The sequence below is a fragment of the Lontra canadensis genome, unplaced genomic scaffold (assembly GCF_010015895.1).
Source record: "Lontra canadensis isolate GAN:19392208 unplaced genomic scaffold, GSC_riverotter_1.0 scaffold101, whole genome shotgun sequence".
Classification (NCBI taxonomy): domain Eukaryota; kingdom Metazoa; phylum Chordata; class Mammalia; order Carnivora; family Mustelidae; genus Lontra; species Lontra canadensis.
Window position 1 is genome coordinate 1,952,303 of NW_022631095.1, and position 17,805 is coordinate 1,970,107.

A 17,805-nucleotide genomic window follows, 5' to 3' on the forward strand; every position below is an offset into this window, starting at 1 on the left:
GCCCATTTTTTCTCTCTTCTTTTCTTCCCTCCCCTCTCTCCCTTTCTACTTTTCCTTCTTCCCTCCCTCCCTTCTTCCCTCCTCCCTCCCTCCCTCCCTTCCTCTCTCCCTTCCTTCTTTCCTCTCTTTATTTCTTTCAGAATGCTGTTCTTCCCTCTTTGAAGGGCCTTGGGGAGTCTGCTATTTTCTGCTCTTTGAAATACTTTGAATATAAAGAGCACCCTGGACTCAGGTTTTAATTCGAACACATCATTTTTCTGCAGTGGACTTCGAAATAATAATATCCCACAGAATCTGTGCTTCTTAATCTCTTCCCTTCAGTGTGGTTGCTGAGAAAACTCCCTTTGGTATTTCTAGGAAATGGACTGTTATCATTTCATCCATTTCAAGTGTGGCACTTTTTTGTTCATATCTTGAGTTCCAGAACGTTGTCCAGGAAACACAGGAGAGGGCAAAGAGTATACTCTTGACCAGCAAGAAAAAATGGGGCCAGGGTGAGGGTTGGAACAGGTATTAATTACTTGATGAATTAATTTAAAAATATGTATTGAGTGTCTACTATATTACAGGCACTGTCATAGGTAGAGGGGGTGTAAGAATGAGTAAGACATTCAGAGTCTGGTGATAAGACAAATAAGTGAATGAACAGAATAGAATGTGATAAGTGCACTTCATGCTCAACCAACATTAATTCTCCGTCTACCTACCATATGTCAGGTACTGTACTAGACACCCTCATTTTATTAATTCCTCACACTATCATTGTGTGTTAGGCATTATTCTACCTATTTTACGCTAAGGAAATTGCCAAAGTAGAGGAATATACAAGTAGCTATGAAGACAGAGGCGTGAAACCGGTCTTTGGTGCCTCTTGGCCAGGCAACCAGGGGTGCCCCCTCCCAGCAGCTCTGGGGAGCACCAAAGATCCGCCTGCACCTAACTGGGTCTTCAGCCTTGGGCATCAACTACTTTGCTGCTCCCTTCCAACTCCCTTTCAACTTCCAACTCTTCCAAGGAGAGTGTCTCCTATAGGACCTAAGAAAGAAAACAAGCTCTACAGGTCATCAGCAGCATTTCTGAGCCCTGTCTTCAGCATGGAAAAAGTGAGGGAAAAATAAATCATGAAAGCCTTGAACTAAAACTGTCCCAAACCACAGGAAACTCTTAGATGTGAAGTCCTTTTTCTTGCTCTCATTTTTTTCCCTTTTCTTTTTTTGTCAGTAACAAACATTCACCAGAGTATTGAGACACTAGCTCAGGAATGGCCATGATGACAGCTGATGGGGAAGGTGGCAGGGGGAGGTCCAGAGAGATTGTTTGAAAAGGCAGCTCAGCTGTCCCCCAGAGGAAAATCAAGGGGATCACGTGGGTGAACTGGGGAGAGGGACACACAGCCACACACACACACATTCACACGCACAAAACTCTCTGAACGTAATCAGTTTTTTAAACTCTGTCTTTGAAACAGGAACTTGCCTTGGGTCTCCTGAACCGAAAAGCACAGATCTTGCCTTCCTCCTGGAAGTCACCTTGTCCTTTGGAGCCGTCGGTCTGCAGGAGGTGGCTTCCTCTGGCTGGTGAGAAGCTGGTTCCTTTGTGCAGAGAGATCTTGCCCTTCCAAAACCAGGGGCCGGGTAAGTGAAGGCTGCAGACCCACCAGGCCTCCCTGGGGGGCTCCTCTCATTTGGTTCCCTAAGGATTAGATCGAGGAGGTTCTTTGTGGGGTGGGGGACACCCGGACTCCCATGTATCAAGAAAAGGAAGTGGGGGCGGGGTGCAGACAGAGATTTTGCCAAATTACAGATGGAGCCGACTAGATCCAGAACAATTCCCAAAGGAGGTCCTCCCACACCCACAGGAAGGCCAAGAAAAAAAAAAGTTTGAAATTCAAATTATTTTTGGTGCTTGGGAGATGAGAGGGGAGGGTGAGAAGGCAGTGGTAGTAAATAGGAACAGAAGGGGGAAGAAAAAACAGGAAGGCTTGCTGGTATTTTTCCTAAGGAACAGCTCAGGAGAGCACCAAAAAGTATAGGAAATGCAACTGGACTCGAATAATATTTTTTATTTTGTGTCCACGGGCAAGACTGGAAAGGACGATCGTCACAAATTTTATATATGTGGTTTCTGTCTGAAAGAAGAGACTGCTCCCTCCCTCCTGTTTTTAGCCTCTGCTTTTGAGAGGACAGGACAGAGATGTTTTGCCCACACTGTACCCACACACTGTCTGCTCCTCTCAAATGCATTTCACTGGCCTGGTTTCCTCCAAAAGCTTTCCTGCTTTCATGATTGTTGTCATTGCTGTTGTTTCTGCTGACATTTTTGCTTTGGATTCAAAGGATGGAAATAAGGTCGGGGACTGGGGCTGGGGAGAGAAAGATGGACGCCAAGATGAGAGATGAGAAAACAGTAATTCTATTTGAGAAGTAGATAGATGGAGAAATGAAAGAACCTTGCTCCCCAGTCGAGGGCTTTGTGGAGTCTTGCCGGGTCTTCGTGTTTGCCATTTCCTGAAGAGAATGATTTGGGTTGGATAGGATTGCCAAAGGGATAGATATGGGATACCCAGTTAAATCTGAATTTCAGATAAAAAACAAAACAATACCCCCAAAGCTGACTTTATGGTGCTGTAGAAGTAGTTCTTAAGTCCCCTTACTCCAGTGGTGTGTAAATGGTGGGTGCCCACAGGGTAGAAGGTTTCAAGGGATTCAGCGTCTGGATCCACCTGAGGTAAAATGAGAGTGGGGTGTCACGCTGGGTCTTCTCTGCTCCCACTCTCCTGACACATCAGCCCTTCCTCCCTTCTCAAAAAAGGAAAGAAAGCCATTGTCCTAGATTGTAAAAACCTCTAGGGCCAAGACAAGGAACAAATAGAAATATTTGTGTTTGTGTTGAGAAAGCAAAAGCTTTTACGACTGAGATACCAATTTGTGAAATACAAATTAGATGGTTTCCAATGTCTTGTTTTCCATAAAACTTGGAGGAAAACCCAATTGAGTCAACCATGGATAGATCATTAAAATAATTTAAAAAAATAGACTTTATTTTTTAGAGCAAGTTTTAGGTTCACAGCAAAATGAAGCAGAAAGTACAGACAGATCCCACATGCTCTCTGCCCCACGCAGGCACAACCTCCACTGTAATTTCTGAAGGAAGGTCTCTAAGTGGTATCTGACCTATAATGTGAAGGAGTCCAAAGAATTGAATGACATCGCCAGTTTGGCACTGCTGAAAAACAAATCTCAAGTTCTCCGGCAAAGGTGGACCAGCTACAAATCTTTATATAGAGTTTGTATTTGTAAGTGATTGAGTCATTCCAGGTGTGCCTCTGAAGCCATAAACCCAGAAATATGTCCCTAGTTTCTTTTCTTCTCGTCAGCCCTGGATGGACATTGTCATAACAAAACTCCTTGTGGCCCCATCTACCTAGTAATGCGAAACAAATTTTCTCAGTGCTTACATTCATAAAAATTAGAAATAAAGATAATATTGGTGCTAAACCTGTTCATTCTTTTTTTAATTAAAAAAAAGATTTTATTTATTTATTTGACAGACAGTGATCACAAGTAGGAAGAGAGAGAGAGGGAAACAGGCTCCCTGCTGAGCAGAGAGCCTGACACAGGGCTCGATCCCAGGACCCTGAGATCATGATCTGAGCTGAAGGCAGAGGCTTAAGCCACTGAGCCACCCAGGCACCCTAAACCTATTCACTCTTGCAATAAGTAATATTAATGGATGGATATTTGAACTAGTTACATGTAAATGTAAATATATACAAATACATATCTGTAAAAATCCATCCTCCTCTATTAGGAGAGATAATTCTCATTAGGAGGGTAATTTCCAACATTTTACTATTTTCTGTTTAATATCAATAAAATACATATTCATTGTGTTACTAATAATTATAATAATGTCCTAGTCTCAAGAAATGGTTTAATACCTTCTGGTCACAGGATAGTCTTTGAAATTATAAAATCAATTCACACATGCATGTTTCTTTCAAAATATATGATAAAGTAATCAGTAAAAGATCCCCAAATGATAGATTTTAAAATAATAAAAGATCCCATAAAGATATATGACATTTGGAGACAAATCTTTAAGGGAAGTGGAAGGAAAATATAGTCATGGAGAAAAGGGAATGATTGAGCATTTCTGTTAAAGAACTTCATGTTCATCTTGAAAAAGGAACAGTGGTGTCAATTTATTATGGTACTTAGATCCTATTGGATGCATTAAAAAGGGTGATATAACAGTTTTATTTTAAAACATCTGATGAAAACAATCTGCAGACTACATCCTCTGTAAGCACTCCAACCTGTGATGAAGAGTTAGAGACATCTTAAAATGTGTGAAGGGATGCACGGTCTTCAGCATTTTTTAGGGGTGTAAGTGCAGAAAAGTTTGCAGATCTCTGCTTTATATCATTCTCTTACTAGCATTTCTGTTCAAAATATAGTACTTAGATTTCTAGGTCCTTTACAACTTTGCACAATAAAAATTATAGGCATCATTCTATCTACGTTCTACCTACTGAGGGGCCCTAGTCCAAATTCTGTGCCCCTCACCGTGCTGCCGATCTCCTCTCAACTGGGTGGTAGTTACAGGGTCATGAACAAGAGCTTAAGTTGGAGAAACCAGAAATAAGTCAGCCCCTAGACCTCATGGCTGAACTATTTCGAGAACACGCAGTTCCATTTCAGTGGCCATGATTTGACTCCCGGCGTACTCAGTGACATGTAATTAGAAGCTGCGTTCAACAGACTTTTGCTGTAATGCTTGCTTCTCACCTTCTGAATATGGGGGAGCCACAGCAGCATTTTATGGTAACGAATTAAAATGATCTCACCAACCCTTCTGTGCACCCTGTCATAGGAGAGTGACTCTTGAATACCAGTGAAGTTCTGGACTTACTCCAAGTATCAGAAGCCTGCTTTTTAAGGAAGGCAGAAAAGTGGATGGAAGGAACCGCATGCCCCCATGGCAGAGGAAATGCACTCGGGGGAAGCTCTGTCCTAGGGATTGTAGCAGTGGAGGTAGGAGAGCGATGCAGCCCTGCTTTTCATATCAGAACCAAAAACTAAATGTTAGCTCACCACAAATTGAGTCCTGTCAGCCACAATATGTGAAAGTGTGCTTAACCAGCATGTGGGCTTTGTTCAGCGAGGGTCAAGAGGGATATGTTGCACCCCAAGTGATTTTTAAAAATAGATAGTATCTATTTAAGCACGAGACTCTCATAATATTTTTTTAGCTTAACATTTTTCTCCTTGCTTAAATGTTTTATTTTGAGATTACTGTAGATGCACATGCAGTTGTAAGGAATGGTTCAGAGAGATCATGTTTCCTCTGGTGGTGGCGTCTTGTAAACCACAGTCTGCTATCACAACCAGAATACTGACACTGACACTGACGAGAGTAAGATTTCCATCAACACAAGCCCCCTGCCCCTACCAGCTGCCCTTTTATAGCCACACCCAATTCCCTCCTACCCTGTACCCTTCTTAACCTTGACAATCATTTACGGGTTCACCATTTCTATAGTGTCCTCACTTTGAGAATGTTATACAAATGGAATCAATACACAGCATGTAAACTTTGGGGACTGGCTCTTTTCACTCATAAACTTTTCTGCATATTCATTCTTGTTGTTGTGTCTATCAGTAGCTTGGTCCCTTTTCTTGCCAAAGAGTATTCCATGGTAGGGATCTACCACAGTTTAATTATTCACCAGTTGAAGGACAGCTGGGTTGTTTAATTTTTGGCTGTTATCAATAAAAGGGCTATAATCATTCACGTATAGGTTTTTGTGTGATCATGTCTTCATTTCTTTTTTTTAAATTAAAGATTTTGTTTATTTGAGAGAGAGAGTGTGTGTGCAAGAGCATGAGTTGGGGGCAGAGGCAGAGGGAGAGGGAGAAGTAGACTCCCGGCTGAGCAGGGAGCCCGACATGGGACTTGATCCCGGGACCCTGGGATCATGACCTGAGCCAAAGGCAGTTGCTTAACTGACTGAGCCACCCAGGTGTCCCTCATGTCTTCTCTCTCTAGGATGAGTGCCCAGGAGGGCAATTACTGGACCATATGATAGTTGCATGTTTACTTTTTAAAGAAATGGCCGAACTGTTTTCTAGAGGAGCTGTACCATTTTACATTTCTACCAGCGATGTATCATGATCCAGTTTCTCTTCATCCTTACCAGCATATGACATTGTGGCTATTTTTTATTTTAGCCATCACTGCATACAATTTTTTTGTATCTTTTGTATCTTTTTGTACTTTTTCCATTTTTATTGAGATATAATTGACATGGTAACACTGTATTAGTTTAAAGTGTACAATGGGCGCTTGGGTTAAGCATTTGTCTGACTCTTGATTTTGGCTCAGGTCATGATCTCAGGGTCCTGGGATGGAGCCCTGCATTGAGCTGCGGGCTCAGCGGGGAGTCTTCTTGAGAATCTCCCCTTCTCCCTGTGCCCCTCCCCCCCCCGTAGTGGGCATGTGCCTGCACGCTCTCTCTCTAAAAAAATAAAAATAAAAAATTTAAAGTGTACAATGTACTTGTACACTTTAATATATATGCTTATATTAAATATATGTATATTTATAATATATTATAATATATATGTATAATATTTATATATAATATATAAATACAATATATATACATATAATATACAAAATTTGATCACATAAATTGATGAATATAATGACCAAATCAATATCTATTGCCAAACGGTCACCACAATAAATTTAGTTAACATCCATCACCTCACGTAGCTACAGTTTTTTTTTCCTGTGATGAGAACTTTTAAGATCTATTCTCCTGGCAACTTTCAAATATACAATACAGTGTTGTTAGGTATAGTCACTATGCTATACATTATATTCCCAGAACTGATTTGTCTTGCAACTGGAAGTTTATACCTTTTGACCACCTTCACCCATTTTCCACCCACCCCTCCTACTCTGCCTCTGGAATCACTAATCTGTTCTCTGTTTGTTTGGTTTTAGATTCCATGTATAAGTAAGTTCATACAGTATTTATCTTTCCCTGTCTGACGTACTTCACTTAGCATAATGCCCCCAAGGTCCATTCATGTTGTCACAAATGTCAAGATTTCCCTCTTTTTTATGGCTGAGCAGTATTCTGTGTGTGTGTGTGTGTGTGTGTGTGTGTGTGTGTATTACATTTTCTTGTGGGATAGCTCATGTGGGTATCTCTTTGAAGTAGTGATTTTGCTTGCTTTGGCTATATACCCAGAAGTGGAATTGCTGGATTGTATAGTAGCTCTATTTTTAATTTTTTGAGGTATCTCCGTATTATTTTTCATAGTGGCTGCTGCAATTTACATTCCCACTAACAGTGCACAAAGCTTCCTTTTGCTCCACATCCTTACTAACAATAGTTATCTTTTGTGTTTTTGATAATAGCCCTTCTGACAGGTGTGAGGTGACGTCTCATTGTCGTTCTGATGTGTATTTCCCTGCTGATGAATAATGTTGAGCATATTTTCATATACCTCTTGGCTATTTGCATGTCTCTTTTTGAAAAATGTCTAATTTTTCATCAGATTTTTGGTTTTGCTACCAAGTTGCTTATACACACATACACATACACACAGACACACATGATATTTTATATACATATGATATTTTATATATAAATATATATGACATTTTATATATATATTCTTCACATATTTTGGATATTAGCTTTTTATCAAATACATGATTAGCAAATATGTTCTCACATTCAGTAGGTTGCCATTTCATTTTATTACTTTGCTGTGCAAAAGATTTTTAGTTTGATGTAGTCCCATTTGTTCATTTTTGCTTTTAGTTGGAGTTAAATCTAAAAGCATCATTGCCAAGAGTGGTGCCGAGAGTTTACCCATTATGTTTTCTTCTGGGAGTTTTATGGTTTCAAGTCTTCAATATTTTTAGTTCTACAATTTTATTTTCACTAACTTTTTATTTGTAAAATCTTTTGTATGGGCATCGAGGTTTTTTTTTAGAATTTTTATTATTAAACAAAAGATACATAATGTACATGATATATTACTTTAAAAAGGTAAAAGAGTGTAAGTGAATCCTATTTTCTCCTACTGCTGCTCTCAGAGGTGGTCTCCTCTGCACAGGCCACCACTCCTAGCAGCAAAACCACATGGAACTTCCCACCTAAAATAAAGGCACCTATCACAGTTCAACCACTTTTTCCTACCTCAAGGTCAGCGCCAGGAATGACAAAGATCGTCTTGAGCACATATAACCTCTGGGAATTTTTAACTTTTCTTTTCTTTCCCCTCTTTTGTTGTCAGCTAATCCATTTACAGACATAAGTATGAGTGGAATAAAATAATTTCCTCCTCCATCCCGCCCCTCCTCCATCTCTAATATCATCTCCTTTTCCTAACTGTTTCTAATCTAGTGAGAACAAGAAAACCACATAACTGGACCTTTGGAAATTAGGTATTCCATCAGAAGCAGGAAGAAAGGCTAAGAAAGGCTCTCCTTAATGAGGGACTTCGGCTACTCAGTGGCCCTTTCCCTCTTGTCTTCTGTGTTTGGAATTCCATTCCAGAGATTCAAGTTTCCAGAAGGGTGACCTCTAGATCAGTGCCACAATCCCTATACATCTTTTTAGCAAGCCAGGACTATGACATCTTTTGACCTCAGATGCTGGAGGGTGCATTTGGCTATTTATCCAATTAGAACATTCAGAGCATCATTAAGGATTAGATGTAAAGATAAATTTAGCTCGTTATTATTTAATTACTAAATAAAGGTGTTAGCCTGGATTGGGCTTAATTCTCCAGTCTAGTGTTACACTTACTTTTAATATAGTTTGATAGATATGTGGAGTCATCATACAAATTATGATGAAATTTGAAAGAAGATTCCTGAGCCAATTACCTGTTTCCAGTGAGTCATAATGAGTTTCACTAGATCTCAGGGTTCAAGTTGGTAATCAGGTTCTGTATATCTTTTCCAGTGGCAGGAATTTTATGTGCATGGAAACAAGTTGGTTAAATTATTTTGAGAAATATATCAATAGACTGACGATCTGTGGATAAAGTTAGTTGTATTTTTTTTTTAAATCACAAAGCAGCTATGAGATCTCTGAGGTACTTTTAAATTAAAATCTTTTTATTTACTTTAAAATTAACATTTTTTTCTAATCACAAAATACGACAAGCCTATTAAGGAATACTTGGAAAATTCAGAAACATAACAATTTTAAAGAATCATCTGTAAACCTAACTCAGATAGATATAGGTAGTAACTTTTTAAGTATATCTTTGCAAATCTGGATTTTTTTTTTTTTTTACTATTAAACACACACACACATTGGTTCTCTCTGGGGAGGACAGCAGTGTTTGGGAAATGTGAGTGGAAGAAATTCTTGTTCAATCTTACTCTTTTGCCCCTTTTGGTCATTGTACTGTGTGTATATTTCCTATTAACAAAATAATGGAAGGACATACATCTATGTCCAAATATCCTTGGTGCTTTTTTGTTGTTTTCTAATAATCAGTTTGGGTTAAGAACCACTGATATAAAAATGAACTCACTTCACCGACTACCACAGACATCTCTTGGAATGAACTGGACAGAGTTTATTCTAGTTAATGACTTTGACTGTATTCACCCACAAGAACTTCCTAACAGCAGCTCCCCACCCCCACCCCGTAGGATCATTGCTGAGGAATGATTATGTAACTAGTCTAAGCAACTCTGAAGTTAACTTAGTGCTAAAATGTGGTCATGGATCCAAAGCTAAGATATCTATCTGTTCATCCTCTCTCTCTGATTCCACAGGCCCAATCCTTCCCGTGTAATCACAGGGCATCGCTGGAAATGCAGGAATCCGAGCGGAGCACTGTACTTATTCAAACTGACGGAAAAACAATGCCATCAGCATGAATCAATAGTAATGGTGCATTTGGCCAGCAGACTGTTATTTCTGGGGACAGGATGTGCACTCAGTTTTGAGGTTTATTCATGTCAGATTTAGCTGTATAGCAATATTTTCCAAACTTTGTTACTAGGAGATAATTTTTGGCATGTGTATGCATGCAATGCATGTATGTATGTGTACACATGTGTATAAAAAATACTACAGACTGGATGGCTTAAACAACAGAAATGTATTTTCTCACTGTTCCGGAGGCTGGAGTCCGAGATCAGTTTGCCAGCATGGTTGGGTTCTGGGGAGAGCTCGCCTCCTGGCTTGCATACAGGTGGCCACCTTCTTAAAATGTTTTTTTTTTTTTTTTTTTTAAGATTTTATTTATGTATTTGACAGAGAGAGAGAGAGAGAGAGAGCAGGAAGAGTAAGAGAGGGAGAAGCAGGCTCCCCACTGAGGTAGGAGCTCAATGCGGGGCTCGATCCCAGGACCCAGGGTCATGACCTAAGCCAAAGTCAGATGCTTAAGGACTGAGCCACCCAGGTGCCCCAGGTGGTCCCTTTCTTACTGGGCATTCGTGTGGCCTTTCCTTGATGCACATGGACAGAGGTAGAGATCTCCTCCTCTTCTTTATTTTTTTTTTTAATTTAATTTATTTATTTGACAGACAGAGATCACAAGTAGGCAGAGAGGCAGGCAGAGAGAAAGGGAGAAGCAGGCTCCCTGCAGAGCAGAGAGCCCAATGCGGGGCTCGATCCCAGGACTCTGGGATCATGACCTGAACCGAAACCAGAGGCTTTAACCCACTGAACCACCCAGGTGCCCAGATCTCTTCCTCTTCTTATACAGTGACCAATCTTATCAGATTTGGGCCTCACCTTACGACCTCATTTAACCTTAATTACCTCCTAGAAGCCTTATCTCCAAGTGTTTGGTCTTCAGCATATGATTTCTGGTTGGGGGCATTATCCAACATATATATTTATATTTTACAAATTTGATTCTATATACAGACTTTTAAAGGTTCCTCCAAAGTTTTATCTTTTTTGATTTTACCTTAATTACTGTCCCTTACTGCTATTTCCCTCATCAGATAAAGAGAATTTGCCAGTTTCTTCCACTCCCCATTTTTCCTATTCTTCAGGTTCTGAGAGTTTGAGCTAAGAGATAACCCTGGGTGTTGGCCAGGGTCACTGAATGAGGATTCAGAATGTGTGGATTCATCTCACGCCTGGCCGTGTGATGCCAACATTGTATCTCTCTCCTTAAAACCTAAATTCTTCCACCTGTAAAAGGAGATTAATAATCTCTAAACCTGTGTGAGGGAAAAGAAGGAACAGTTAATAATTTACCATGTAATGTTAGCTCTTTGTAATAAAAGTTTCAAAACGAAATGCAAAGATCTCAATCCAAAGGTATCATGCTATTTTTTTTTTTAAGTTTAACAATCTCAGCACTTGTCATGTGTCTTGAAAAACACTAATTCACTCAATCTCAAAGACAATGGTATGAGATAGGTTATCTGTTATCACCACCTTCCCCGTTTTATGGAAACACAAAGAAGTAAAATAACTGGTCCATGACTATGCAGCTAATTAGTGACAGTCAGGATGCAAATCCTGACGGCTTGGCGCTAGAGTCCAGTCACTAAGCCGTCACCATGAAATCACAGCTTATTCATGTGTCACTTCCTTGCTCAAAACCTTCAGGGGCTCTTGAAGCCTAAAATAATAAATACAAGTCATTAGCTTAGCAACAAAGACCCTCCAGCGACCTTTCTTTCCTATTTTGTTCCCCATCACAGTCCTCCATCTACTCTCCCGGGCTCCCACTGAACTGTACTGGCCGCACTTCCCCAAATGGATCCCATGCGTTCCTGCCTCTACGCTTTCTCCTTGATGCGGTCTTGCACTGGGAGGCGGTGTGTTCTCACCCACTCCCCCACCTTCTACATCTTACCTTTCCTGCAAAGGTCCTCCCAAAGTGCCATCTCCTTTACACATTTTCTCCCGTACCTCTCAAACTGAGCTGGTTTGATTCCCACAGAATTGTATCTCTGTCCATCAATCTGTGTTATGAGTTTCTGGCTTTTATGATAGTTATTTCTGTATATGTTATATTCCCTCCCAGCCTCAAGGATGGGCTCCTTGAGGGCTAAAATATGCTTTCTAATAGAACCTAAAGTTTTTTTAATTAAAAATTTCAACCATTATTGTTTTTTGAAAACCAGATGTAGGCATGCTTATGGCAAAAAATGAAACATTACAGAAATACATCTCTTAGAAAGTGAGATATGCCATTATAACCCCTCCTTCCTCACCCGAAGAGAACTGTGGTTAACAGTTTGGCATGTAGTCTTCTACTCTTTCTGCATATAGTAAAAATGTATAATTTTTATTTACGGAAATAATTTTCAATGTTATGAACAACACTGCAGTGAGTATGTGTGTATATATTCCATATGTATACACTGCATGTGTGCACAGACACATATACTCCATTTATACTGCGTATGTCTCCAGACGACTATCTGGAGCACATATCCTTGGACATGAAGTTACCAAGTGAGATGAAATGGAAATACTAAACGATGACAATTATTGAAAATGTGGATGGGAAGGAGCCCTGTGTTAGGTCTTTCTGTATCCTTCACAAAGTCAGTGGTTAAGAGGGAAGGTTCCGGCATCAGGCTGTGCTGGTTGCACTGGTTTGTATTTAGGCTCAGTCTCTATTCCTTCCTTGTCTTATCTATGAGAACATAATAGTATTTTGCTCCCAGTTAAGACTTAAGTGAGATAATCCACGTACAACAATTAGCATTTAGCAAGCACGTGGATAATAAGTAAATGCAAGATACCTGGTGGGAGGAAAAATGGTAATAGGTTCACATAATTGTTGAATGAATAGGACTGAAGAGAACAGTAATTTGAGTAATCTTTCTGGAAATGGAGGGTACTTTGTTATGGAAACCGACAGTAACTATGAAATGACCAACTAGCATTAGAGGTGGAATGGCCGTGGAGCAATTTCTCTCTGTGTGAAATTAACTGGCCTGAACCAGGATCAGCCAATGAGCTCTTGAGTCTCACACTTTCCCCAGTGGAACTAATGGGCCCTGACTGCTGCCTGGTACCTTATACAATCGGTATCTTTAAGGAGAGAGAACAATGCATTTGCCCAGAGGACGCACTGGCTCTCCATCTAAGGTTATTAGGCTGTCTAGTTACCCAGCCATTAATGTTGGAAATAAATAGAAAGTACACAAATAAATGGCTAGCGTATAGACTACTGTCTAGATTCTTGGGTTCTGGGTAAGAAGTCTCCACCTTCATAGAAAGATTCCTATACCAAAACTAGAATACCAGAATATTCTGGGGAAGTCAGCACTGGAATATTCTGGGGAAAGTCAATCCTGGGTTCTAGAACCAACTCTGCCCTTAATTAGCTGCAAAACCTTGAGCAAAATTGAACCTCATCTTGCAGACACAATGAGGGGACTGAAATACGTGATGTGAAAGGCTCTCCCCGCTTTTAAAAAAAGATTTATTTATTTATTTGAGAGAGAGAGAGAGAGAGAGAGAGAGAATCCTCACAAGGGAGCACAGGGAGGAGAGCAGAGGGAGAGAAAGAATCTAAACAAGAGCCCGTTGCGGGACTTGATCCTCTGACCCTGAGATCATGACCTGAGCTGAAATCAACAGCTGGATGCTCAACTGACTGAGTCACCCAGGTGCCCTGAAAGGCCCTTTCTTGACATTCCTTTCCCCACAGGCAGTTACATTTTCAGACACCAGAGCTATTTATTGCACTGAAAATAATGAATGCATAAAATCGGGTAATTTTCAAAATGTCTAGATGAAGAGATAGCGAAGGGGATACACAGCAGGGTGCAGGCCCAACTGACACCTGCTTTGTGGTGTCCCCTACAGGAGGGGATCGGGGGAGTCCACTGAGGAACACCAGAAGTCTGGGGATAGGGGAGTGGAATCAGGCCAGAGATTGTAGTCTAACTGGGTCCAGGTCCTGGGCAGGGGCAAATGGGACTGTAAACGGGGCTCCCAGCGAAATATGAGCATCATCCAAAGTGCACTGATGACCCTCTTCCTAGCCCAATGTGTTCTTGCCCCCCTCCAGTAAAATTGTACCCATCTTCTCAGGCTCATTTCAAAGTCCATTTCCTTTCTGATACAAGCTCCCCTCTACCTCTCCTTCCAGATGTCCTGTTCCTCTAAAGGCTAAATAGCACAGAGGATAAGTACAGTTATACTTATCCTCTGTGCTATTTTCACAGCATTTCCAAGAGGGATACAAGGCTGCGTCAACCTTCTAGTGACACTTGTATCCTCCTAATGAGACCCAAGGCCTTTGGCTCCTTTTGCTTCCCAGGCATCCAATACAGTAGTGCTCAGGAAATATTTGTGGCTCTGTGAGTGAGTGACTCAGGCAGGCCCCATGGGGAGTAGACTTTTATGGGTTTTAATCTGAACCATACCATGAAATCTGAGACTTGTACCTCATTGCTCACACTGGAAACTGTCAGTTCCAGTCAGATTTGCTTGGAGCCGGGTGGAATTTTGCTCCTTTTCACGATGAAACCCATAATCTAATTTTTAAATTAAAACACATTTAAGTAACACCTACTTCATGCTCCACAGTAATCTAAACACTACAAATGTTAACTCATTTACTTTTCATAACAACCCAAATAGAAACCGAGGCACAAAAATGTTGTCCTTTGGGCAGGGATCAAAGCTGATAATTGGCAGAGCTGGGATTCAAACCCAGTCCATCTGGTTCCAGAGAACACTCTCCTTTAAGACGTTATGTTGCCTGAAACTTCTTCATAAGCAGAAAAAAACCCGAGGTTGATGTATTTATTTCAAAGGAAATTTTTTTTTTCTTGTGTTCCCCTTTCCTTCCTCATTCGAAGCAAATTGTTCTAGAGCAAAGAGCCTTAGTTTCACACCTGAGAGAACTGGCGGCTCAGTTTTGCTTTGGCAATCAAAATGGAAGAGGAAACTTGTGTGGTTTCATCACTGGTGCTTTCGGGGTGTGTGCTGCACGCAGCGTGTCGTCCTGCTGCCCCCCTCGGTGCTCACGGTCCCCTACTCCCCAGCTGTGTTGCCTCAGGTCCTGGAGACTTTTTAGCGTGCCTTTCCCCGACAATAGTGGGATTTGCAACAGCGTTTCCATCACTCTCGCACAGCCAGTCCCAGTCCTAGAGCCCCAAGCATCTCCCTTTGTCCTCCTGTCCCTCAATGCCTCAAGACATTTGCGTCAGAGTCCCCAGACACAGCACCTCTCCGTCCTCCATCCCACTGGTGAATCCACTATGCGTCCCTGTTTCGGAGGTTTTGTGGCTGACTTTATGGATATTTAAATTATCTCCACACGTGGGAGGCCGGCCTCAGAACCTGACAGACCTGCCGTTGACTGACTGTGGGACCCAGGGCAAATTACTTAACGTCTCTGAGTCTCGGTTTCTTCATCGTGAACGGGCTTGATACCGGTTCGGTTGCTGCGTGAATCCAAACGAGATCCTGCAGGGGCTGCCCCGGCACGCAGTAATTCTCTCAGGTCCCCCCTGGCATTATTTACTTCATGTATGCTTGTCTGTTTCCCATTTTTTTCCAGCGCACCCTCTGCCCTGAGCGCAGGAAAGGCGTCTTTGCGTCACACTGAGAAAGTCCCTCTACCCCTCGTTAAAACGTCCGGCGCCCGCGGACTCTTCTGGCACATTGACGACAACCCCTGAGAATCGTTCCTTCTTCAGACCCCAAGCCTGAACTTTCACCCCGCGGCCCTAGAAAGGCCAAGGGCTCAGGACCCGAGGGAGGCCGGGCTGAAGTCGCTGGGTGGGGCTCTGGGAAGCAGAAATGGGCTTCAAGAGGGAGCCCGGGCTCCGGCTCGCCTCCCTCGCTCCAGGATGCCCTCAGCCCCGGGCCCCTTTCCGGCCGCGGACACCTGCTGCCCGGGCCCGGCGTCCGAGGCGGGCCTCCTCCGCGCGGCAGTCTCGGCGGCCCCGGTCCCACCTGCGCGGCCGCCGACGCCGGCGAGGTGGTCCCGGCCCGCGCCTGGCCCGCCGCCACCGGGGCAGCCTCCCGGGCGCCCCGCCCCCGCCTCCTCCGCGCAGCCCGCGGCGCCCGGCCGCGCCCCCTCCCACCCCGCGGCGCCCCGGCACCCCTCTCCTCCCCCGGCGGGCTCGGCGGAGCATTGTACTCACATCCGGGGCTGGGTTTTGCTTTAATGCGAAACGTAATTAACCCGGAAAAAAGAGCCGAGAGACAAGAGAGAAGGAGGGGTGGGGGTGCGGGGAGGAGAGCTAGAGGAGCGAGAGGCACCGAGAGTTTGGCGGCGAGATAAAGAAATCCCCCGAGAGCGGCGGCCCGGCCCGCCGGAGACGCGCGTCCCACCCCGATGTAACCCACCCTGCCCGAGCCCCGGCCGCCGCACGGCGGGGTAAGTGGGGCGCCCTCGCGGGTCAGGGCGCAGCGAGGCGCGGAGGGGCGTGCGGGGGCAGGCGAGGCTGGGGAGCAGGGGGAGCAGGGGAGCCCGGGCGGGGGCGCCGAGGGCGCGCAGGCGGGGCCGGGTGCGCCTGCCCTGGCGGCGGACGGCGAAGGGGAAGGGCGCCGCAGCCCCTGGGCGCCTCCCGTAGCCCCCGGGAAATCCCGGAGGGCAGCCCCTCCTCCAGTCTTCTGGAGCGTCCGGGGTGGCCAAGGTCGCCACCGCCAGGGGTCGGGCTGCGGGGGTGGGGCCGCGGGAGCGGGGGGCGGGTGTTCTGCTGAGCTGCATTTTCTCACGTTTGCAGCGGCGAAACTTCGCTGCGGGTTCTGGCGCTGGAGCACCGGCCTCGCGACGACTGCCCGGGCTGCGGGTAGGGGAGGAGAGCGGAGAGCGTCCCAGGCAAGTCCCTCGGGCTCGGATTGGGCCATGGAGCCTCGTTTTCCTCTTCCCCTGTTACCTTACTACGTGACAGGCCTACAGGGCTCCCCTAGGCAGATCCCTTCTTTTCCCCTGGGTGCAGCCCGGGCCCTTGGGGCTTCTGGAACTCCGGGCTGGGGGTGGGGGGTGACTTGTAGGAAAACTGTCCTAAAACGGAGGTTCGGTGCCAGATTGGGAAAGCACCCTTGAGAGAGCTGTCTCTCGCTCTCACCAACTTCTTCCTCACCTTACACGCTTCCCTTTTCTGCTCTAGTTCTGAAGACTGTTACTTCATCAAACTAACAAAAAAGCAAAAAATAAATAGATTAAAAAAAAAAAAGGGACGAAAAGGGGCAGAAGAGGCCGTGCAGGAAGGAGAAGTGTACAGGCACCTCCAGAGAGGAGGCGCGGCGTGGCCACCTCCACTGGGGCCTCACACATCTCCTCCCCCGAGGCCAACCCTCCCCCCTACCCAGCCTTTCGCCTAAGGTTTCCTTCCTTCTTCGTGAGTTTGGGTTCTAGCTGAATCTTCCCCTTCTAACTCCTTCTCCCACACCTCTTTTCTTTCTTTAGGACTTCAAATGGGGTTTTCCAGAGGAGCGTGAGAAGCAGAAAAGAGGGAGGGGAAAAGCGTTCTATCAGGATGCCAGCCAGCTGTGGCTCTCAGCCCGCTGAGCGGTGGTTGCACTTGGGCTGAAGTTCCAAAATTGTACTCATGTTCTTAATATATCTAAGTCAGTCCCCTTTCTCTTCCTTTCTGGAGCTCCATCATTTTTCTTTGTCTGGTGGCAAAGCCTTCAGAAACGGTGAAACCAAAGGTCTGGAAAGAATAGGATGGTTTGTTTTCTGTTCCACAGTTGCATTCGTTTGACATGTCATGGATAACAAGGATGTGAAAGGCAGTGATGAAGTAAGGCCAGCCTCTGTCTTCAGGGAGCTTACATCCGATGGCAGACACAGGCTGTCCACGAGT

At 44.0% G+C, this 17,805-nt stretch overlaps 1 protein-coding gene across 4 annotated transcripts in view; it reads left to right on the forward strand.

The window, feature by feature from the left end:
* The first annotated feature begins 1,468 nt into the window (after nt 1-1,468).
* Nucleotides 1,469-17,805, forward strand: part of PLEKHA2 (pleckstrin homology domain containing A2) — a 69,161-nt gene continuing 52,824 nt past the window's right edge. The window contains exons 1-2 of one of the 4 annotated variants that reach the window (XM_032838051.1): nt 16,178-16,370; nt 16,720-16,814. The gene's annotated coding sequence lies outside the window, so the exon portion shown is untranslated. Of the gene's footprint in view, nt 1,635-16,177; nt 16,371-16,719; nt 16,815-17,805 lie in introns of those variants that run through there. The other 3 variants (XM_032838047.1, XM_032838050.1, XM_032838048.1) reach the window with 3 other exon arrangements.